At 48.2% G+C, this 23,944-nt stretch overlaps 1 pseudogene; it reads left to right on the top strand.

The window, feature by feature from the left end:
• LOC101617156 overlaps nucleotides 1-13,810 on the top strand; it is a 67,543-nt pseudogene extending 53,733 nt beyond the window's left edge.
• The last annotated feature ends 10,134 nt before the right edge of the window (nucleotides 13,811-23,944 follow it).

Here is a 23,944-nt window from a genome sequence, read left to right as displayed (position 1 = left end):
CGCCCATCCTTCAAGCTTCTGGGGTTCAGCCTCTCCAAGCTTTCCCCTCGTTCTCCTGCCCTGAGGAAACCCTTGCAGCTTCCGGTGGTGGGGACTACCATGACACGTCTGTGCTCTCTTCTGGCCTTTTCAGTTATCAACTCACCTGCCAGTCTGTTAAAAAGAACCTGGCTTGGGGCAGGGGAGATGGCTCAACTGTTAAGGTGTGTGCCTGCAAGTCCTAAGGGCTGAGGTTCGACTTCCCAGGACCCATGTAAGCCAGATGCCCAAGGTGGCATATGCGTCTGAAGTTTGTTTGCAGTGGCTGAAGGCCCCCTGGTGCACCCATTCTCTCCTCTCTCTCTCTCTCTCTGCCTCTTTCTATCTCTCTCTCAAATAGATAAAAGTGTGGTGTCACACGCCTTTAATCCCAGCACTTGGGAGGCAGAGGTAGGAGGATTACTGTGAGTTCAAGGCCACCCTGAGACTATATATTGAATTCCAGGTCAGCCTGGGCTGGAGTGAGACCCTACCTCGAAAAACAAAAAACAAATTAAAAAGAAAGAAAGAAAGAGAGAGAGAAGGAAGGAAGGAAGGAAGGAAGGAAGGAAGGAAGGAAGGAAGGAAGGAAGGAAGGAAGGAAGGAAGGAAGGAAGGAAAGAAAGAAAGAAAGAAAGAAAGAAAGAAAGAAAGAAAGAAAGAAAGAAAGAAAGAAAGAAAGAAAAGAAAGAGAGCCACACCCAAGGGCCAGGCTTGCTTCAGTGCGAAGAGGAACCACTGCTCAGCCTCTTTGTCCGAATCCTGAAGAGATGGACAGAGTGTGTCCAGTGATATCCGATCAGCCGTGACAAACAGGGCCAACGGTTAACCCGCACAAAGGAGCAACAGCTCCGCGCACAACTGCCTGCCCCACAAGTGCCAAGACAAACAACTGTGGCCGTGTGCCCCCTCCCCCGGGCAGGGCGGGGCGGCAGGCTTCCCGGGGCTCCGGTGGAGGTCACTCAAGAAGGGCCCTCCCACGCCCACTCGTCTGTCCTCATTCCCTCTAGGGTTCTCTCTATTCTAGAACACTCTGTCAAATGTGCAACCTATAAGGTCCTACTGTCCTTAGGGCATATAATATAATCACAGTGAGTTCATCACACACTTTAGATTGCGGGGGTGGGGGAGTCGAAAAATGTTGATTCCTGGGAACCACCCCAGATTTCTGTTCTGGTTTCTGTGTGTGTGTGTCTGTGTATGTCTGTGTGTGAGTACACACACACATGTCTGCCTTCTCATGTGGAGGCCAGAGGACAGCCCCCACTTCCTACCTTTGCTGACACAGGGTCTCTCATTCATCAATTAGTCTAGACAGGCTGCCCAGCAAATCCAGGGATCTACCGGGCACCACCTTCCCAGTGTTGAAATTATAGGGACCCTCCCCAGACACCCCACACTTTTTTTCAAATATTTTATTTTATTTTTATTTTTTTATTTTTTGGTTTTTATGAGGTAGAATCTCACTCTAGCCCAGGCTGCCTGGAATTTACTCTGTAGTCTCAGGGTGGCCTCGAACTAATGGCGATCCTCCTACCTCTGCCTTTTGAGTGCTGGGATTAAAGGCATGCACCACCACGCTCGGCTAAATATTTTATTTTTATTACTTATTTATTTATTGATTTATTTGAGACAGTGAAAGAAGCAGAGTGAGAGAGAGAGAAAGAGAGAGAGAATGGGCACACCAGGGCCTCCAGTTGCTACAAACAAACTCCAGATGCAGGATTTACCTTGTGCATCTGGCTTATGTGGGTCCTGGGGAATGGAACTGAGGTCCATTGGCTTGGCAGGCAAGTGCCTTAACTACTAACCCATCTCTCCAGCTCACCCCCACATTTTTTAAATTAATTAATTTTTTTTTTTCTTTGTGAGTTTAGGTCTCACTGTAGCCCAAGATAACTCTGTAGTCTCAGGGAGGCCTCAAACTCACAGTGATTCTCCCACTTCTGCCTCCTGAGTGCTAGAATTAAAGATGTACACCACTATGTCCAACCCACACGGGTTTTTAATTACACTCCCCAGGTGACTCCACTGTGCAATCAGGATTGAGACTCACTAAATTCAAAAGATATAGTTAGAGCTGGAGAGATGGCTTAGTGGTTAAGACACTTGCCTGCAGAGCCTAAGGACCCAGGTTCAATTCCCCAGGACCCAGGTAAGCCAGAAGCACAAAGCAGCACATGCATCTGGAGTTTGTTTACAGCAGCTCAAGGCCCTGGCGCACCCATTCTCTCTCAATTTCTGTCTCTCACTCAAATAAATAAATTTTAAAAGATATATTTAAGTGGATCTGATGTTTACAAGTACATCAAAATCAACTGTCAAGCAAGTTAGAAACTTGCCTGAGGGGCAGAGCCTCAGCTCAGGATTCGTGTGTGTGTGTGTGTGTGTGTGTGTGTGTGTGTGTGTAATAGCACATTCCCCACGTGCAGAGGCTAGAGGAAGCCATGGCGTGTTCTCCTGTAATGCAAAGTTGACTTACTGATGGGCCTGGTTCGATTCCGCAATCCCCACATAAAGCCAGATGCCCTGAGTGGTGCATGTATCTGGGACTTTGTTTGTAGTGGCTGGGGGTTCTGGCACACCCATACTCTGTCTTCCTCCTCTCTGCCTCTTTCTCTCATTCCCTCCCTCTCTCCCTCTCTCAAATAAATAAATATTTTTAAAACTTCCAGCTCTGGGGCTGGAGAGACGGCTTAATGGTTAAGCGCTTGCCTGTGAAGCCTAAGGATCCTGGTTCCAGGCTCGATTCCCCAAGACCCATGTAAGCCAGATGCACAAGGTGGCGCATGCATCTGGAATTTTTGCCCATTTTCTCTCTCTCTCTCTCTGCCTCTTTCTCTGTCGCTCTCAAATAAATAAATAAATCAAAATAAAACTTCCAGCTCTGCGGGGGTAACTGAGCCCTAGCTGAGAGGCTTTTGTAAGCACTAAAGACAGACCGGGACAGCTCCTCCCCTCAGTATCCTAATCCACTCTGGGCATTAGAGGCAGGTGGTGAGGCTGCTGTCATCTTAAACTAGACCGTGTGACCGAACCTTCAGTGTCTTCATCTGTACAATGGGCTAATGAGGCCCTAGCTGGCTCCTAGGACATCTGACATAGCCACTTCAACATCCTCCTGAGAGGGGGTCCCCGAACATCCCTCCAGCTGCAAGCCAGCCTCCTTGGAGAACCCCCATCATCGGGAATGCCAACTTGGCTTGGGGAAGTGGCTCGTGAGCTCTGCCGTCATCTAAGAGATGGGGAGCCAGGAGGGGGCTGCGCTCCCAGACCACCCGGATTCTGTCAGGAAAAGGGATGTGGTGGAAGGGACCAAACCCTAGAGATCAAAGCTTCTCCCCCATCCGCCCCTACCCCCCAGTTCTCCACCAGGTGCCCTTTGTCCTTGATCCTCCCCCTCCCCAGCTGCCACCCACACTCCTCCGCCCACTATTTCCAGGGAGAGGGGCAGGCAGCAGCTGCCACCCGCGGAGCCAGAGGGCAGAGAGGAAACAGCTGTTTTGCAGTCACACACGGCATGACTGCTCACTGGGAGGTTCACAGGCTCATCCCTATTAATGCCCCTTACATTGAAAGACCTGAAGGGCTCCCCCCACCCCCGCCCCATGCTGGAGAGATGGCTTAGTGATTAAGGGGTTAATGTGTCCACCCTCCCAAGTAACAGCTGTGTACATTTTGTAAAAAAAAAAAAAAAAAAAAATTAAAAAAAAATTTTTTTGTTGTTTTTTTCCAGGCTGACCTGGAATTGACTCTAGTCTCAGAGTGGCCTTGAACTCACAGCAGTTCTCCTCCCTCTGCCTCCTGAGTACTGGGATTAAAGATGTATGCCAACATGCTAGGCTTAATTTTTTCTTTCATTTATTTATCTGAGAGAAAGGGATTGGGGCAGGAGGAGAGAATGGGCGTGCCAGGGCTTCCAGCCACTGCAAACAAACTCCAGGTGCATGTACCACCTTGTGCAACTGGCTTACATGGGTCATGGAGGATTGAACTGAGCACCTTAACCACCAAGCCATCTCTCTAGCCCTTTAAAAAAAAATTTTTTTTTTTTTTGAGGTACAGTCTCAGTCTAGCCCAGACTGACCTGGAATTTATTATGTAGTCTCAGGGTGGCCTAGAACTTGTAGCGATCCTCCTACCTCTGCCTCCTGAGTGCTCAGATTAAAGGCGTGTGCCATCATACTGGACAATTCTTAAAATATTTTGTGGGGCTGGAGAGATGGCTTAGCGGTTAAGCGCTTGCCTGTGAAGCCTAAGGACCCGGTTCAAGGTCCCACGTTAGCCAGATGCACAAGGCGGCGCATGCGTCTGGAGTTCGTTTGCAGTGACTTGAGGCCCTGGCACACCCATTCTCTCTCTCTCTCTCTCAAATAAATAAATAAATAATGAACAAAAAATTTTTAAAATATATTTTGTAACTTTATTTATTTATTTGCAAGCAGAGAGAGATAGAAGAGAGACAGAGAGAATGGGTGTACCAGGGCCCCCAGCCTCTGCAAACAGACTCCAGATGCATGTGTGGCCCTGTGCAGCTGCTTTACGCGGATGCTGAGGAACAGAACTCCAGTCACAGGGTTCTGAAGGCAAACACCTTAACCGCTGAACCAGCCCCTAGCTGTGTGCTTTTGGCAGGAGCCTGTCAGAAACGAGGCCACATGCCCGGAGCTGAAGGAGGTGAGGGTTAACAGAAAAGCAGACCACCCCATGCAGGTCTCACTTCCTCCCTTCCACTCCCGTTTCCTCCTTCATCCCATCTCCTCCCCTGGCATAGCTGGCTGTGGCCCCAGTGCCTGACGCAGCTGATGCCAGGTCCCCACCCTCCGCACCAACCCGCACTGCCCTACGGAAAGTGAAAGGAAGAGTTGGAACAGAACAAAAAAACAATAAAACCACCAAAAGCAGAGAAACAGCTTTCAGAATATTGGGAAAAAATCCTAGACAGGAATTCCCAGCCCTCAAGAGTTTGTCAAGTTGAGGAAGTTCTTAAAGGACAATATGGACGTTCCTTCTGGCCATGATGGCACCTGACCTCAGTGCTCTGCCCTGCCCCATTGTGCGTGAAGGTGGAGTTCAGTTTTCAGGGTCAGAGCAGAGGTAGGGAGGAGGGACAGGGAGAAGGAGCCATCTGCACTAAGTGGGTCACATGGCACTGAGAGGGTCCAGGCTCTTTCCAGAGGCAGTCCATGGAGAGCGGGAAGCTTGGCAGAGCCCTGTGGCCAGGCCCCCATGCACATGTGGAGAAGACACTCTAAGAGACCAGACAGAGAGCAGCCAGGAACCAGTGGTCCAAAACTAATGCTTGCAACGCTTACCTGAGGCAGAGATCCCACTTCCATTCTAGAAACACGGATTAAAAACTAGCTATTGACCGGGCGTGGCGGCTCACACCTTTAAATGCTGTGCACTCGGGAGGCAGAGGTAGGAGGATTGCTGTCAGTTTGAGGCCACCCTGAGACTACATAGTGAATTCCAGGTCAGCCTGAGCTAAAGTGAAACCTTACCTCGAAAAACCAAAAACTAGCTACTGGAAGCTGGGCACGGTGGCACAGGCCTTTAGTCCCAGCACTCGGGAGGCAGAGGTAGGAGGATCACTGTGAGTTCGAGGCCACCCTGAAACTACATAGTGAATTCCAAGTTAGCCTGGGCCAGAGTGAGACTCTATCTCGGAAAACCAAAAGAATGAGGAGGAGGAGAAACAAAACTTGCCACTGCAACTGAGAGTGTGGCACAGGCCTAGCAGGTGGCAAAGGAGCTGTGTCAGCAGTGTGAAAGCGTGTTCCATCCAGTCAAGGTGCCTACGGCTGCCACCGCCGGGGCCGGTGTCTGGGCTTCTCAGGAAGAAAGGCGAAGGACAGGCAAGAGAGGCTGGGGGATGTCAACACTGAGTTTGGGGATTGGCCAGAGGGATCTGAAGAGAAGGCTCCAGAGCTGACGCTAAGCTAAGCACAGTCATGTCTTCCAGGTGACCTGGGAGCCACCAGAAAGGCCCATCACCTCTCATGACTTGCAGTTACACAAACCAAGTGGATAATCCACTGAGAACCAGGTAGTCCATTGTCTGTGACCTCTTCTAAATCCAGGCTAGGTATGGCCTGAGGAGGGCTCTACCCGTTGCTACCTCATCCTCTCCTCCTGCGCCGTGAGGAACTGCTCCCTCCAGTCCCATCCCCCAAACATGTTAATTTTTGAAGACATTGGCTCAGTTAAAAAGGAAAACATAGGGCTAGAGGGATGGCTTAGTGGCTAAGGTATTTGCCTGCAAAGCCAAAGGATCCCAGTTCGTCTCTCCAGGTCCCATGTAAGCCAGGGGGCACATGCGTACAAGGGGGCACATGCGCCTAGAGTTTCTAGCAGCAGCTGGAGGCCCTGGCATGCCCATTCTCTCCCTCTCTCAAATAAATAAATTAATTAAATAATTTAAAAAGAAAAACATAGGGGCTGTAGAGATGGCTTAGCAATTAAGGCACTTGCCTGTAAAGCCTAATGACCCAGGTTCAATTCCCCAGTACCCACATAAAGCCAGACGCACAAAGTGCATTTGCAGTGACTGGAGGCCCCAGTGGTGTGCCCTTCTCTCTGTCCGTCTCTCTTCTTTCTATCTCTCTCTGCTTGCAAGTAAATAAATTTTAAAAATTAAAAAAAAAAAAGAAAAAGAAAAACATAGAAGCAGGGTGTGGTGGCACACACCTTTAGTCCCCGCACTTAGGGGGTACAGGTAGGAGGATCACTGTGAGTTCATGTACAGAGTGAGCTCCAGGTCAGCTTGGGCCGGAATAAGACCCTATCTTGAAAAACCAAAATAACACAAAACAAAAAAAGAAAAAAAAAAAATACTGGCTGCCTGCTTCTTCTACCTTATATGGACATGGGAAAACAGGTGTGAGCCATCACCCCTAGCCATGATTTCATTTTTGAAAAAAAATATATTTTATTTATTTATTAGAAACAGAGAGAGAGAGAGAATGTGTGCACCAGGGCCTCTAGCCACTGCAAAGGAACTCCAGATGCATGTGCCATCTTGTTCATCTGGCTTACACGGGACCTGGAGTATCGAACCTGGGTCCTTAGGCTTCCTAGGCATGCGCCTTCACCACTAAGCCGTCCTGTTCTGAATGAACAGTCCCATAGCAGAGGGGTTTGTCTCATTCAAGCTCTTCAGTGGCTGGAGCTGTGCCCTGCCTGCAGAAGCTCAGTGAAGGAGCCGAACCTGTCCATTCTGTGAACCGTGCCAGCCGCTCTTGCCCACAGCACACAGGGCACCTCTGACCCCTGTGTCTTTGCTTAGTCGGCCTCTGCCTCTTAAAGGGCCCGGTACCGCCTGGCACAGTTCCTACCAGAGCTTCAGCTCCGGCTCTGGCCTCCCCTCCCCTCCCCTCCTGCCTCCTCCCTGCCCCCCACTGGCCTTGGAACCTGCATCAGCTGTGGCCTGTGGCTATGGAGTTTGATCCGGTGGCCCCGGCTTCCTCTCTGACTTGGCATTCTACACTCACCACGTCGGGGGGTGGCCCTGGGAAGTACCCCACTTACTACATTTGTCCTTTCTTCTACGGCCTTGGCATTAGGAAAGGACTTCCCAGGTGAAGCCACCTGAAGAGCTAGACATAAGCAGACGTGTGGTCTCCGAGCCACACTTTCCGGGCTCCCTGACTGTGAGATGAAAGACATGGCATCTGTCTGCCCAGGAAATCCGAGCCAGGCAGCCCCACATAACAGGCGGCTTTCCGTCCTGGCCAGGCGACAGCTGCCTACAACTCAGCTGTTTACACACTAAAAAAAGAAATTCCATGGTGACCAGTTGACTCCAGCCAGCTCCCCATGAAGGAAGGCGGTAGTTTCAAAATAATCCCCAATGAGAGCCAAAAGCTCCCCACCCAGTTTCCAATAAAAATAAAAATGAAAACAAGGGCAAAACTCCAGCTGGAGCTTTTGAAAGCCTGCTCTTCAGCTGCCTGAAGCCATCGGAGGCCAGAGCCGGTCTCCAAGGTCACCGGGATGGCAGCTCCCCCAGGAGGCCGAGCCACCTGCAAGCACCCCCTCCCCTGGGGTGGCAAGCCCCCCACAGCCTGACGACTGTGCCCCCTGAGAGACTGCCTGGCACAGGCACCATTGTGGCTAGACTGCTTAGACTCTCTGCTTGACACACTCGGGCCTCTTCTTTTTATTTACTTATTTATTTATTATTTATTAGAGACAGAGAGAGAGAGAGAATGGGCACACCAGGGCCACCAGCCACTACAAATTAACTCCAGACAAATGTGCCACCTTGTGCATCTGGCTTACGTGCGTCCTGGGGAATTGACCCCAGACCATCAGGCATCACAAGCCAGCACCTCTATCTCCTGAGCCATCTCTCCATCCCAACACCAGGCCCTCTTCTAGGTGACACCCAGGAGTGCTCTCAACTCACACGCATGGCCTGGAACGTACATCCCACTGCTTTCCCCATTTGACAGGTGGGGAAACTGAGGCTGGGAGAGGTCAACTCTCCTGCCTGCTCCACGTGACATGGTTGGCCTGGTTGGGAACCAGCTCAGCTGCATCTGAGTTGGGACTGCGTGGGTTCAGTGTGGGCCCTTTCTTTCGCACACAGCCACTAGACACAGGGACCCACTTCCTCTTACGGCCTCCCAGTCACTCCTACCTGGTGGACTTCGCACTCTGCCCTTATTGACCCAGAAGGGCTCCCTGATAAGGTGCTCATTGCCCAAGTTTAGGAGTTTCCTCCCCGCCTCTCTGGCGACACCTGAGCCTGGCTCCCCCACCCCCACACAGCCATCTAGAGACAGGCATCTGCACTCAGTCACACGGGCACACCCCACACCTCCAGCCACCCTCCCAAGCACACGCCCAGTTACATCACGTTCAGTCACACAGGCACAAGCACACACACATTACATCACCACCAGTCACACTCAGTCACACCCCACACTGCCAGTCACCTGCACAGTCACACACATATGCAAATAGGCATGTCTTGCACATTCATGCGCACACGCTCGCTCATCTCTGTGGTGGTTAATAGATAAGGACCAACAGGTATAGAGATCTACCTTCTAGAAGAAGGTGTCCACCCACTACTCCTAAGCCAGTGGGATCAGGCCTCTGCCCCTTCATATTCAATCAATAAGCCACTCTGGAAGGACCACGGCTGGACCCCTGCTTCCAACTTGGGCCAGTCCTTGCCTGAACTGCCACCTGCTGCCACCTTGTGAGCTAAGGGCTGAACTGCAGGCTCTGTGCCCTAGGTGGACAGCCCAGACAGAGGCTGAGGAAAGGCAGGCACCTCTCCCTTCCCCTGAGCCCTGGGGCCTCTAGAAGGCGTGGTTGCCACTTCACAGGCACACGCTGTTGGCATGGGGGGCGGGGGGAGAGTACATCTGTTGGATCAGCATACATCAGACACTCAAGGTGATCCAGGCCAGTCATGACAGAGTCACCGACTGTTGACATGTGTACGTCATCTTCCTGATTTCCTGATGGGTTCAGTGAGCATGTGGTGAGGGTGAGGAAGACATGGCAGGGGATGCCAGAGGCCTTGGACACCCACCATGCTGCCCCTCACATCTTTGCTCCAGCCTTGGGGGTCAGCCAAGGGCTTCTGGGGCTCACACAAGTGGATATGGCTAACGCTCCTCAAACCCTCCCAGGAGTGCTTTGGTGAGAAAAGCCAGGACCCCAGGATTTGTCAGCTTCCCTTCAGCCAGTATACTTTCAGCAAGGAGACTTCATCCTGGTCTCTCATTTAAAAGACAAAATTATTTTTTTTAATGTATTTAGGAGGGAGGGAGAGAATGGACATGCCAGGGCCCCTAGGCACTGCAAACTCCAGACATATAAGCATCTGGCTTACGTGAGTATTGAGGAATTGAACCTGGGTCCATAGGCTTCACAGGCAGGTACATTAACTGCTGAGCCATCTCTCCAACCCCAAATATTTTATTTATTTGAGAGAGAGAGAGAAAGAGGCAGATATATAGAGCGAATGGTCATGCCAGGGTCTCTAGCCACTGCAAACGAACTCTAGACACATGCGCCACCTTGTGCATGTGGTTTATGTGCATCCTGGGTTCTGAACCTGGATCCTTAGGCTTCATGAGGCTGAGTCTTCTCTCCAGCCCTGGTCTCTCATTTTTACTACTTTAAAAAGATTATTTAGACTGACTGAGATGGGGAGGGGATATGATGGAGAATGGAGTTTCAAAGGGGAAAATGGGGGGAGGGAGGGTATTACCATGGGATATTTTTAATAATCACGGAAGTTGCTAATAAAAATCTGAAGAAAAAAAAAAGATTATTTGAAGCCAGGCATGATGGTGCACGTCTTTATTCCCAGCACTCAGTACGCAGAGGTAGGCAGACCAACTTGAGTTCAAGGCCAAGATGAGACTACACATAGTGAATTCGAGGTCAGCCTTGGGTACAGTGAGACCCTACCTCAAAAAAACAAAACAAAACAAAAAAATTCTTTGGCTAGGCAGCCATGCCAAATGAGCCAACTGGTGCAATGGTGGCACATCGATCATGGTGGAAACCAACTTCCCTCCAATTGGACTGGAGGCCCGCTCCATGGGAGGGAATCCATCCCTGATACTGAAAACTTAAACAGGGGTACTCATGAGTCCCAGGGGTATAACATCTGCTGATGTCTGGATAAATGTATATACTATGCTTCTCAAACTGCCCAGTAAACACTTTTCTTAATATTCATACACTTATACTAATGCCACTCTCACTTTGGGTAGAGAATCTTCTCTTTGCAGATGGCAGTGACCTTGGGACGACTCAGAAGGTATCATAGTGCTGGAAAGAAGTGACTAGAGTACTGAGTAACATCTCGATCACACCTTCCAAGGCTCAGGGTCCATTGCGGAAGAAGTGGCAGAAAGAATGTAAGAGCCAAAGGAAGGGTAGGACTCCTTACAACATGCTCCCTCCAGACACAAAATGGCCTGGATATCCATGACCTCACAGTGCCTGACACTACCTACACAAGACCATCATAAGAGGAGGAAAAGATCGTGACATCAAAATAAAAGAGAAGCTGGGCATGGTGGCGCATGCCTTTAATCCCAGCACTTGGGAGGCAGAGGTAGGAGGATCACCGTGAGTTCGAGGCCACCCTGAGACTCCGTAGTGAATTCCAGGTCAGCCTGGGCTAGAGTGAGACCCCACCTCGAAAAACAAAACAAACAAGAACAAAAACAAAATAAAAGAGAGACTGATTGAGATGGGGAGGGGATATGATGGAGAGTGGAGTTTCAAAGGGTAAAGTGGGGGGAAGGGTATTACCGTGGGTTATTTTTCATAATCATGGAAAATGTTAATAAAAATTGAGAAAAAAATATTCTTTGGCTAGGTATAATGGCACACGCCTTTAATCCCACTCGGGAGGCAGAGGTAGGAGGATCACTGTGAGTTTCAGGCCGCCCTGAGACTACATGGTGAATTCCAGGTCAGCCTGGGCTAGAGTGAGACCCTACCTCAGGGAAAAAAAAAAAAAAAAAACAACTTGGTGTGTGCACACACATGCGTGCGTGTTCATGCAGATGTGTGTGTGGGGGTCAGAGGACAACTTTCTGGTTGGTCCTCTCCTCCACCTACTTCAGTACTTCAGGCAGAGGCTCTGTTGCTACTGCTGTGTTTGAAAGTCGTGGAAATCCTCTTGACCCCCCTCCCTTCTTTCCAGTAGGCAGTGAGCTTACGGAAGCCCACCACAGCTTCTCCCTTTGATGTGGAGTCTGGGTTCAGCTCAGGTCCCTTGTTATGTAGGCAGCATTTGACTGAGCCATCTCCCCAGCCCATTTTCACTGTCATTTTCCGATGTAGCAAGTCACTTAGTCCTTACTCCCAAGTGATGGCTGTTGTGTCCTCACCAGTCCTGGCAAAGTCCTCATCCTTTTTTTTTTTTTTTTTCTTTTTGGTTTTTCGCGGTAGGGTCTCACTCTAGCCCAGGCTGGCCTGGGATTCATTCTATTCTCAGAGTGGTGTTGAACCCATGGCGATCCTCCTACCTCTGCCTCCAGAGTGCTGGGATTAAAGGCGTGCACCACCATCCCCGGCTAAGTCCTCATCTTTAAAAAAAAATAAGACTGGAGAGAAGGACCCTACCGGGCAAGTCCAGCGTGAGCTGAGTCCTCCCGAGCCAGCCCCGTCCAGCCACGGAGCACCAGAAGATCAACAGCATGCCCCAGGATCTGTCTGAGGCCTTGAAGGAGGCCACCAAGGAGGTCCACATCCAAGCAGAGAACGCTGAGATCATGAAGAACTTTCAGAAGGGCCAGGTGACCCGTGAAGGCTTCAAGATGGTCATGGCCTCCCTGTACGACATCTATGTGGCCCTGAGGGAAGAGATTGAGCGCAACAAGCAGAAGAACCTGGTCTATGCCCCCCTTTACTTCCCAGAGGAGCTGCACCAAAGGCCACCCTGGAGCAGGACAGGGCCTTCTGGCATGGGCGCCGCTGGCAGGAGACCATCCTGTACACGCCGGCCACGCAGCACTACGTGAGGCATCTCCACAAGGTGGGCAAACACAGCCCGAGTTGCTGGTGGCCCACGCCTCCACCCGCTACCTGGGTGACCTGTCTGGGGGCCAGGTCCTCAAGAAGATAGCACAGAGGGCCCTGGGACTGCCCAGCTCCGGAGAGGGTGTGGCCTTCTTCACTTTCCCCAACATTGGCAATGCCACCAAGTTCAAGCAGTTGTATCGAGCACGCATGAACACCCTGAGATGACCCCCGAGGTCAAGCAGAGGGTGATCAAAGAGGCCAAGACCACATTCTTGCTCAACATCCACCTGTTTGGGGAGCTACAGGGACTGCTGAACCACAGCATGGAGGACCAGAGCTCATCACAGACGCCGGGGCTTCGCCAGCGGGCGAGCAGCAAAGTGTAAGACCCCACCCCTGCAGAGGTCCCCAGTGGGAAAGCCCAGCTCAGCAGGCTGTCCCAGGCACCTCTCCTTAGATGGGTCCTCACACTCAGCTTTCTGGTGGCAAGTGGCTGTGGGTCCCTAAGCCATGTGAACGCGAGCCTGCCGGGCCCCCAGGGGCTGTGAACTCCGCAATGAAGGAAGGGCCTTCGCTCTGCTGAGGGGAATCTTGCCTAGCTCCCTTTTCTTGGACCGGGAAAACCTTCAGGCCTCCTAGTCTCTCTGGAATAGAGAGAGGTGCTCAAGGCATGGGTCCTTCACTGGAAGTACATCCAGCTGGTGGCCTCAACTTCCAAACCTGCAGCCGAGCCCGGATCTGTACTCATGACTATGCCATGACTGCTTTTCCCAAGGGTCATGGCCAGTATTATATCAGTGTGCAGAGATGTGGTGTCTTGTTTGTGTTCCTGGTTCCACCTGAATGGTGGTATTCTGTTGTGTTTGTTTTTTTCTAACAGGGGTGGGATGCATTTTGAAGGGTGGGTGGGAGGCATTTAACAACAATGTGGCCTTGGTCTTCAACTTCAGTGTAAAATAATAAATGGCATTATCTTAAAGTAAAAAAAAAAAAAAAAATACAGGCATGGTGGCGCACACCTTTCTATCCCAGCACTTGGGAGGCAGAAGTAGGAGGATAGCTGTGAGTTCAAGGCCACCCTGAAACTACATAGTGAATTCCAGGTCAGCCCTACCTCAAAAACCAAAAAAGTTAAAAATAATTTTATTTATTTGAAAGTAGAAAGAGAAATGAGAATGGGTGCACCAAGACCCAGTGCCATTGCATTCCAGGTCAGCCTGGGGTAGAGCAAGACCCTGTCTGGAAAAACCAAAAACAAGACCCAGCTATAGCACTCCTAGGCATATATCCTAAGGACTCATCTCATTTCCTTAGAAGTATGTGCTCAACCATGTTTATTGCTGCTCAATTCACAATAACTGGGAAATGGAACCAGCCTAGATGTCCCTCAACTGATGAGTGGATAATGAAGATATGGCACATTTATGCAATGGAGTTCTACTCAGTGGTAAAGAAAAATGAAGTTATGAAATTTGCATAAAAATGGATGGATCTGGAAGGATTATACTAAGTGAGGTAACCCAGGCCCAGAAAGCCAAGCACCGCATGTTCTCTCTCACATGTGGATCCTAGCTACAGATGACTGGGCTTCTGTGTGAGAAGGAAAAAACTCAGTAGCAGAGGCCAGTAAGCTGAAAAAGAGATATAAAGGGAAGAGAAAGGAAGGGAGGAGGGTACTTAATAGGATGGTATTGTATGTATTTTAGTAGAAGAATAATAGATTAATGGGGGTGAAAGGGCCTAAGTGAGGTCAGGGGAAGAGATTGAGTAAAGGAAAGGTGGATGGAAGGCTAATCAAAATCTAAGAGGATACAAATAAATCATATGGAATCTTCCAGTTTTGGACAATGAACACTCAGGAGCCACAGATTGTTGCTAGAAAATTTTCAGTGCCAGGAATGGGATACCTTCCAGTGAGTTGTTGGTCAGGGAAGTCCCTGATGCCCCCCAAACATTATAGGCCATTGCCGTGGCCCTTGGTTTCCCACCAGGAATAGATGGTAAGACTCTATTGCTGAAGACTCCACATACTTGGGCTACAAGGCCACTGAGAAATCCTGCTGGAACTGAGCTGAAAACCTCCTCCATGTAGACCAGCTGACAGAAAGCTGGAAGAAGCCATTCTACATGCAGTTCAATAGGAGAAAGAGAAATCAACAGTTGACATTGCAAGCTTTATAATTGGCCAGCCAGGCCAAATGAGCCAACGGGTGCAATAGTGGCACGTCTTATCATGGTGGAAACCAACTGCCCTCCAATTGGACTGGAGACCCACTCCATGGGGGGAAACACATCCCTGATACTGAAAACTTAAAACAGGGGTAGTCATGAGCCCTAGGGGTGTAACGGCTGCTGCTGGCTGGCTAAATGTATATATTATGCTTATCAAATTGCCCAGTAAGCACTTCTCTTATTATTCATACTCTTGGGTTGGAGAGATGGCTTGGCGGTTAAACGCTTGCCTGTGAAGCCTAAGGACCCTGGTTCGAGGCTCAGTTCCCCAGGACCCACGTTAGCCAGATGCACCAGGTGGCGCACACATCCGGAGTTTGTTTGCAGTGGCTGGAGGCCCTGGCACACCCATTCTCTCTCTTTCTCTCTGCCTCTTTCTCTATCTGTTGCTCTCAAATAAATAAAAATAAACAAAAAAATTAAAAAATATTCATACCTTTATATTAATGCTACTCTCACTTTGGGTGGAGAATCTTCTCTTTTCAGATGGCAGTGACCTTGGGACGACTAAGAAGGTATCACGGTGCTGGAAAGAAGTGACTAGAGTACTGAGTAATATCTCTATCACACCTTCCAAGGCTCAGGGTTCATTGCAGAAGAGATGGCGGAAAGAATGTAAGAGCCAAAGGAAGGGTAGGACTCCTTACAACATGCTCCCTCCAGACACAAAATGGCCTGGATATCCATGACCTCACAGTGCCTGACACTACCTACACAAGACCATCATAAGAGGAGGAAAAGATCATGACATCAAAATAAAAGAGAGACTGATTGAGATGGGGAGGGGGATATGATGGAGAATGGAATTTCAAAGAGGAAAGTGGAGGTAGGGAAGGTAATACCATGAGATTTTTTTTATAATTATGGAAGATGTTAATAAAAATTGAGAGAAAAAAAGAAAAAAAAAACAAAAAGAGTTTGAGGCTAGCCTGGGCTACATGAGACCGAGCTCAATGAACACGTACAGTAATGAACATCCCTAGGCTAAGAGCTGTTGTGCAAAAATCCACTGTCAACACGAGTGACCAGTGTCTGCCATGAGCAAGTGCTGGCAGAAGGTCACTGCTCATTCTGGCCCTGCAACAGCCTTATGAAATAGAATAATTAGGTGTATTTTATAAGTAAAGGGGCCTAGCTCAGGGGCGGAGTCACATGCCCAAGCTTGCTTCGCGGCATTGCCAGAAACCAACTCCAGGTCTCCGGATTCTAAGACGACAATATCCCTTGGGTGCAACCCTACCTGATGCCGTCCTGAGTGACCAGAAGTCACCCAATGGTAAGGCAGAGTCTCAGCAGGGTGCATGTGGGAAGAAGAGGCCAAGTACACCCGGGCTCCATCTAGTCCTGGCTATGGTGCTCCTCCTCTGGGATCTTACTTTCCCTGCTCCAAGCTTCAGTTTCCACCTGTGCGCAGACTGACAGGGATCTGTGAGGATCAAGCTTTAAGAAAATATTCCAAGCCTAACTGAACACTGACACATCAAGCCAGATTCTGAGAGAGAACAAAAGCCTGCTGTAGAGCCCACTGCGGCCCTTGGACAAGCGTCAATGTCACCCACTGCAGCCCTGGACACTTGCTGTTCATACTTGACATTTTCCTGTTTCCTCAGGATGGAGGCTCACCTCTGAGCCACCTGCCCTCCCAATAGCTTCCTTCTCTCCCTGGAGTCACTTAATCCTAGGGATGTTACCTTGAGGGCATTGGGCCACCTCTGGCCTGAAGTAGAGGTTTGAGGCCTCCACTCCTTTTACCCCACAGGAAGCAGACGGGGCAGGTGTAAGACCTCTTTATTTATTTGAGAGCGACAGACACAGAGAGAAAGACAGATAGAGGGAGAGAGAGAATGGGCGCGCCAGGGCTTCCAGCCTCTGCAAACGAACTCCAGACGCGTGCGCCCCCTTGTGCATCTGGCTAACGTGGGACCTGGGGAATTGAGCCTCGAACTGGGGTCCTTAGGCTTCACAGGCAAGCGCTTAACCACTAAGCCATCTCTCCAGCCCGTAAGACCTCTTCTGAGGTGCCAGCCTTAGTGTGGCAAGCTCTTCACAAACACGAAACAGGCCTCCCTTTACCTAACCCTCGAGGCCACCAGAACATTTGAGTACCAGTTGGCAGAGGATGTGGGCAAGGAGTGCCACTTGGCAGGGTTCCTGCACGGATCTCATCCCAAGTGATGACACAACCATCAGACAATTAGGGATACTGGCTGCTTTCTGTATCACTTGGCATGCTGCAGGGTGATCCCCATATTAGATTTGGGGAATCAGTTTGCCCAGTCTACTAACATGGGCATATACCTTCACACTGAAAGGGCTCAGTGGTCAAAGGTGCTTGCTTGAAAAGCAATGGAAATTTGTGTTGGGCACCCCAAGACTGCCTGGTAAACCAAGCAAGTTCAGAGAACAATATATGAGCAAAGAACACCCTTTAAAGTGAACACCCAGGGGAACAGCCCGTATTTACAATGTTTTTATTTGTGCTACGCGTGGTGGCACACGCCTTTAATCCCAGCACTTGGGAGGCAAAGCTTGGAGGATCCCCATGAGTTTGAGGCCACCCTGACACTACACAGTGAATTCTGCTTGAGCTAGAGTGAACCCTCGAAAGAATAAAATGAAAATGTTTTTATTTGTGTCTATGCCATGTATATGGAGGTCAAAATTCAAGTTGTCCTTTCCTAGTTTTAAAAACTTTCTGTGTGTCTACGCACACACAAGTGTAACAAGATCTCTTTGCTTCTGCAAATGAATGTTTGTTTGGCTCATGTGGGTATCTGGGGAATTGATTCAGCAGCCATTGCAAACACACGCCTAGACCACCGAGCCATCTCACTAATCCCTTCCCTATATGAGTTTGCTACTGCAAATGAATTCCAAATGGACCACTTCGTGTCGGTCATGGGTCATGGGGAAGGGAACCCAGGCCATTAGGCTTTACAAACGGGTGCCTTTTACTGCTGAGCCCTCTCACCTGCCTTGCCTTCTTTTTTGACACAGGGTCTGTTTGTTGTTGCTGTGGGCAGTCTAGCTGGCCCATGAGCTTCCGGCTGTAACTCTCAGTGCAGTTATGTGCTTTGGGATTACAGACACAGGGAGGATCAAACCCCAGTCAACAGGCTTCCAAACAAGCAGCTTTAAGCCCTAAGCCATCTTTCCCAGCCAATTAAAAGATCTTTTTTTTTTTTTTTTTGCTTTGTTTTGGTGAGGTAGGGTCTAGCTGTAGCCCAGGCTGACCTGAAATTCACTATGTAGTCTCAGGCTGGCCTTGAACTCACAGCAATCCTCCTGCTTCTGCCTCCCGAGTGCTGGGATTAAAGCCATGTGCCACCATGCCTGGCTTATTTTTTTAATGCATGTGAATGATGTATGTTTTATGGGTGGGAATGTGCGTATGCCATAAACCACCTATGGATGTCAAAGGAAAATTTTCAGGTTGATCCTTACCTTTCACTTTTTTTTCCCCCTCCATTTTCTTCTTTTCACTGGGTTTCTTGTCCACCCCTTTGCCAGGCTATCTGGTCAAGGATTGTTTTCTTTTTTCAAGGTAAGGTCTCACTCTATCTAGCCCAGGCTGAAGCATCTCCCAGCCCAAGCACATGCCATCTGGCTGGTCAAGGACAGCAAACTCAGCATTGCCAGGGGTACGAAACAGAGGGGCCTTAACATCTTACCTCTTCAGGATTCGTGCATAACCTGCCCTCTCCTGACTTCAGGAAAGGGCAAAGCATGAAGCAGGGCCTTGTCTTTGGAGGGGAATGGTTAAGTACCTCAGAAGCCTGGTTTCATGAGCTGTCAAGAACACAGTTGGAAGCCTGGCATGGAGGCAAAGGATCACAGTGAGTTTGAGGCCACCCTGAGACTACATAGTGAATTCCAGGTCAGCCTGAGCTAGAGTGAGACCCTACCTTGGGAAAAACAAACAAACAAAAAAAAAAAAAAACTAAAAAAAAAAAGGAACATAGTGGGAAACCTACCTGTGTCTAAGGTTCTGCTGGTCTCAACATTCAGGTGCTAGGCCTGGACTCTGAACCTGATTTCCAAACCTGTTTTCATCTTCCCACTATCCTTGGACCTTGGGAAGGCTCATGGCCCTCCTACCTCAGCCTCCAGTGCATGTGCCACTATACCTGGCTTCTAAGTCTTTTTCTGGTCGGTGAGGGGGGGGGGAGAGACAGGGAGGATCAAACCCCAGTCAACAGGCTTGCAACCAAGCAGCTTTAACCCCTAAGCCATCTTTCCCAGCCAATTAAAAGAATGTTTATTTTTTGGCAAGGTAGGGTCTCAATTGACTTGGATGGAATTCACCTCAGCCTCCAGTGCATGCGCCACTATACTGGCATGGTTTTTTGTTTTTGTTTTTGTTTTGAGGTGGAGTCTTACTCTAGGCAAGGCTGACCTGAATTCACTGTTCTCAGGGTGGCCTAGAACTCATGGCAACCCTCCTACCTCTGCCTCCCGAGTGCAGGGATTAAAGGCGTGTGCCACCATGCCCGGCCTCTTTCTGCCTTTTGTTTCTGCATTTGCAAGGGGAGGAAAGACAAAGAACCACAAATGAAGAAACTTCCCAGAACAAAGTACACAGGCTACTAGGCCAAACCCAGTAGCTATTGGGTTCCTTTCTACCTAAGTTCTGTGTGTGCATGCTCTTTCTTCCAGCAAGATCAGGACTTGATCAAGGAAGGCAAGTTTGAGACCAGTCTGGGCTGCATAAAATCCTGTCTCCAAATCAGAAAGGCACGGGCTGGGGAAATGGCTTATATTCTACTCTCCAGTTCCCACCATTAGCCAGACTCACAAAGGTGAGGCAAGCGCAAGTTCATGCATGCCCACTAGGTGGCGCAAGCACCTGGAGTTTGAATTTGATGGCTGAGGCCCTAGTGGGCCAGCTGTCTCTCTTGCTATCTAAAGGCCACCCTGTATTCTAGGACAGCCAGGGCTAGAATGAGACTACCTCAAAACACCAAAGAAACAAAAAAGGGGGGAGGGGACTTAGTACGATGGTATCATATATACCTAAGGCCTAAGTAAGGTCAGAGGAAGAGAGGTGGAGGGAGGGCTAATCAAAATCTAAGATATAAATAAGGCATATGGAAACCTACTTTTTTTGGACAATTGAACACACAGGAGTCATAAATTGTTACCAAGAGCCATAACCATTAGGCTGTCCCTCCAGCCCTCATCAGTTTCCTCATCTACAAAATGCCCATTATGGCTGGGCTAGCATGCTGGTCCTGGGTCCAACCCTCAGCACCACATAAACCAAGTATGGTGGGGTAAAGGAGAAAGTTTAAGGGGAAGGAAGGAGGGTGCTGGAGAGATTGCTCAGTGGTTAAAGACACTTGCTAAATTCAATTGCCCAGTACCTATGTAAAGCCAGATGCATCCAGAGTTCAAATGCAGTGGCAAGAAGCCCTGAAAACCCTCTTACAAGCCAAGTAAATTGGGGGTGGATTTCTATGTAGTTTTGCTGGAGGCCAGGCTGTCCTGGAATTCCCCATGTGGTCTCAGGCTGGCCTCGAACTCAGTGAGCACTTACCTCTGCCTGGATTCAACGGTACTTTTGAAGGGGCTTAAGTGCTCAAGTGTCCTGTTCTTGTCTGCTTAACCACCCCGCCCCCTCCCCCCCCGCAGATTAAACAACTGGCACCCCACCTAATATTATGGAGTGTAAGAAACACAGGAAAAAAGCAGGGTGGCCAGGTGTGGTGGCGCACACCTTTAATCCCAACACCTGGGAGGCAGAGGTAGGATTGCTGAGTTTGAGGCCACCCTGAGACTAGTGAATTCCAGGTCAGCCAGAGCTCGAGTGTGACCTTGCCTGGGGAAAAATATTCACATATTCACACACACACACATATATAAATTACATGAATGACTTGGAGATTTGTCATTGACTAGAATTGTTGGACTTGAAGATATAGTTTGATGTTTGCTGTTTCAATCTTCTATTGTTTGAATATTTCTTTCCTATACCCAATGCCATCTTTTACAGTGCTTATTCAGTGTCCTTATGGTTTTCTTTTCTTTTCTTTGAAGTAAGTAGGGTCTCCAGTCCAGGCTGGTCTGCAATTCACCATGTAGTCTCAGGGTGCTTTGAACTCACGGTGTTCTACCTACCTCTGCCTCCCAAGTGTTGGGATTGAAGGTGTGCATTACCATGCCTGGCTCATTATGATGTTTTTTGTATGGCTTAGCTAAAAGACCTTGAGTTATAGGTATGTTTGTTCATTAAGACTGACAAAACTATGTGGACTCTTAGGCTGAATGCATTGCATTTTACATCATGGATGGTTATCAGTATACGGGGGTCGGGGTGGAATGTGTTGGATTCAGATGTACCCCATAAACTTAGGTGTTCTCCATGCTAGCTGACAGCAACTTTGAAACCAGGACAGTGTATTGTTTGAGGTGTTATGGGTATTATAGCCAGTGTTCCCTTCCTGGTGTTTGGCACTCTTCTGTTATCGTCCACTTTATGTTGGCCAGGGGGTGATGTCCACCCTCTGCTCATGCCATCATTGAGCTTCCCCTTGAGTCTGTAAACCAAAACCCTTTATTCCCATAATCTGCTCTTGGTCAGGTGATTTCTGACAGCATTGTGAAACTGACTGCAACACATGCTGAAGTGAATTTGTACTTCTGTTGAGTGAGTGAACCAGCCACCTTTGAAATGAAAATATGCTGTAAACCCGAGCATGGCATAGTGGCATACACTGTATTCACAGTACTTGGGAGGCAAAGGCAGAGATGGAAGGCATTGAGTTACAGGTCAGCCTGGGACTACAAGGTCAGCCTACGGTAAGAGCTAGACCCTACCTCAAAAACCCATAAACTGAAATTGTACTCCATTTTAATTACCTGTGTTCTCCACAAGATCCACCCAGAACAATTTGGCTTTCAACTCTGTAAGATCCCCAATCCCAAGAAACGGCTAATGTCTTTCCAACTTTAAACCCTTAATCCAAAGGCTGATGTAGGCAAAGAGCTGGAGAGATGACTTTGCGGTTAAGGTGCTTGCCTGCAAAGCCAAAGGACCTTGGTTTTATTCCCCAGGACCCACATAAGCCAGATGAACAAGGTGGAGCATGTGTCTGGAGTTCATTTGCAGTGGCTGGAAGCACAGATACACCCCATTCTCTCTACCTCCTTGCCTCTCTCAAAAAATATTTTTAAAAATGCTAACACATGGGCTGGAGAAATGGCTTAGTGGTTAAGGCATTTGCCTGCAAAGCTGAAGGAACCACGTAAACCAGAGGCACAGTGACACAAGTGTGCAAGGCCAGACATGTGCACTGGGTGGCTCAATTTTCATTTGCTCAAATTGTGCTCAATTATAGCAAAGCCACTAAAGCTTTATTATATTTACTATAGTCATTCAAGACTTCTGTAATAAAACAATTTTCAATGTTTTTGGCTATTGTAAACACCAGGTACCAAGAGAATGCAGTAGATACGTTTTCAATGTATTTGAACTAGGAATTCTGTGGATGGAGAAATGGCTCAGGGATTGAGGTACTTGCCTGATCTAGTTATTTTGCAATCTACAATAGGAAATGCTGCAGGAATAAGGCAGCTATACTAGGCTTATCAAAACAAGCTTTAATGACCCCCTTCTCTCAGAACATCCAGGGTGTTACAGGCTGCTTCAATCAATCCTTTATAAGGCAGGATAAGAATTAGTGTAAGCATATAAACATTACCGGATTGTTTAGATAGATAAAAATATACTCCAACCCAGTTTTTTCTTCATTGTCTTTAATTATAAAAAATCTCTCATATACTTAAAGAAAAAAAAGAAAAAGGAAAAGGAAAACCAGAAGGCAACAGTCTGGCAGTACAAAAATATACAACTGGAAGAGATATATACCAACCAGATCTGACAACTAAATCCCGCTCAGGATTCTGAAAATAAAAGCACATTTAGACAAAGTACTACCAGTAGTTCTCATGTAACCACGGACGTTCATAACCATCAACTCTTCCAAACTGACAGTGCTAGGTCCCTCTGTAATCTGGTTGTGTATAGAAAAGACCTGTGATCAACATCATTCCCAACTTGGCAGCACTATACCACAGTGAAACAGGTGGGACACCTACCTACTTGTACTACTATCGTATCTGCCTGATTGTGAACCACTATAGTCTGCAGGTTCAACAGGGTGGAGATGCCATCTACAGATCACATGGTCTAAGCATCTGTATGTTAACTGGTGAATAAAAGATACGTATGTATCTCTCTCGAGTGTCTCTAGCTAATTTATAAATTGTTTTCAACTTTGTGCTTAAAACATGGAATTCTTAAGACCTGACAGAATTTCACAAATCAAACCACTGAAAAACTAATCCTCAACTATTTATCACCCAAATTCTGATTCCTAGCCAACACCTGTAGTCATTACACCACAGATCAAGGTGGTATCAATTTTCAGCATTATATTCGACCAGAAGATGAATGAACACAAATGGCTAATGTGATCAATTTCAGAAATTACATGTGCCCTTAGAATTTCATAATAGCCATAATCTATATTTTTAACCATTTATATATTCTTAATTTTCTACAAGCCATAAAAAAATTTGAGCTAGGGCTCAAAAATTAAGTGAGCAAAATAGTGGCCCAAACCAGGCATGGTGGTGCACACCTTTAATCCCAGCACTTGGGAGGCAGGTAGGAGGATCACTGAGTTCAAGGCCACCATGAATGAGACAACATAGTGAATTCCAGGTCAGCCTGGGCTAGTGTGTCTTGAGACCCTACCCGAGAAAAAAAAAATTGGGGGGCGGGGGAGGCCACTATACATATATAGTGGCCCAAAGTCATGCTAACTGGAATACTAATTCTGTAGAACATTTTTTGGTATCTGGGCTTGTTCCCAGCAGGAAATCACACACCTAAGGCCAAAGAGCTCTAATCCAGAGCTCCCAGCACATTATCAGGGGTCAAGAAAGGTGCAAAGTTAAAGGCCCATACTCAATGTTCTGAACACCAAGTCTCTCTTGCTGCAATTAACATGAAAAGTAAACAGTTGTACCACTAGCACTAAAAGCTATTCTCAAACTTACTTCTTAATTCACCCTTATAGACTCAACTCAGTGCAACAACTTATCTCTCATTTAAAAATGTCAGTACAGGATAATCAAAAAAAAAATCTTGGAAGAGAACATTCAAGAATTAAGCCACAAG

Source organism: Jaculus jaculus, chromosome 8 (assembly GCF_020740685.1).
Source record: "Jaculus jaculus isolate mJacJac1 chromosome 8, mJacJac1.mat.Y.cur, whole genome shotgun sequence".
NCBI lineage: Eukaryota > Metazoa > Chordata > Mammalia > Rodentia > Dipodidae > Jaculus > Jaculus jaculus.
Note: the sequence above shows the minus strand (reverse complement) of the source record. Positions and strands in the feature narration are given on the sequence as shown.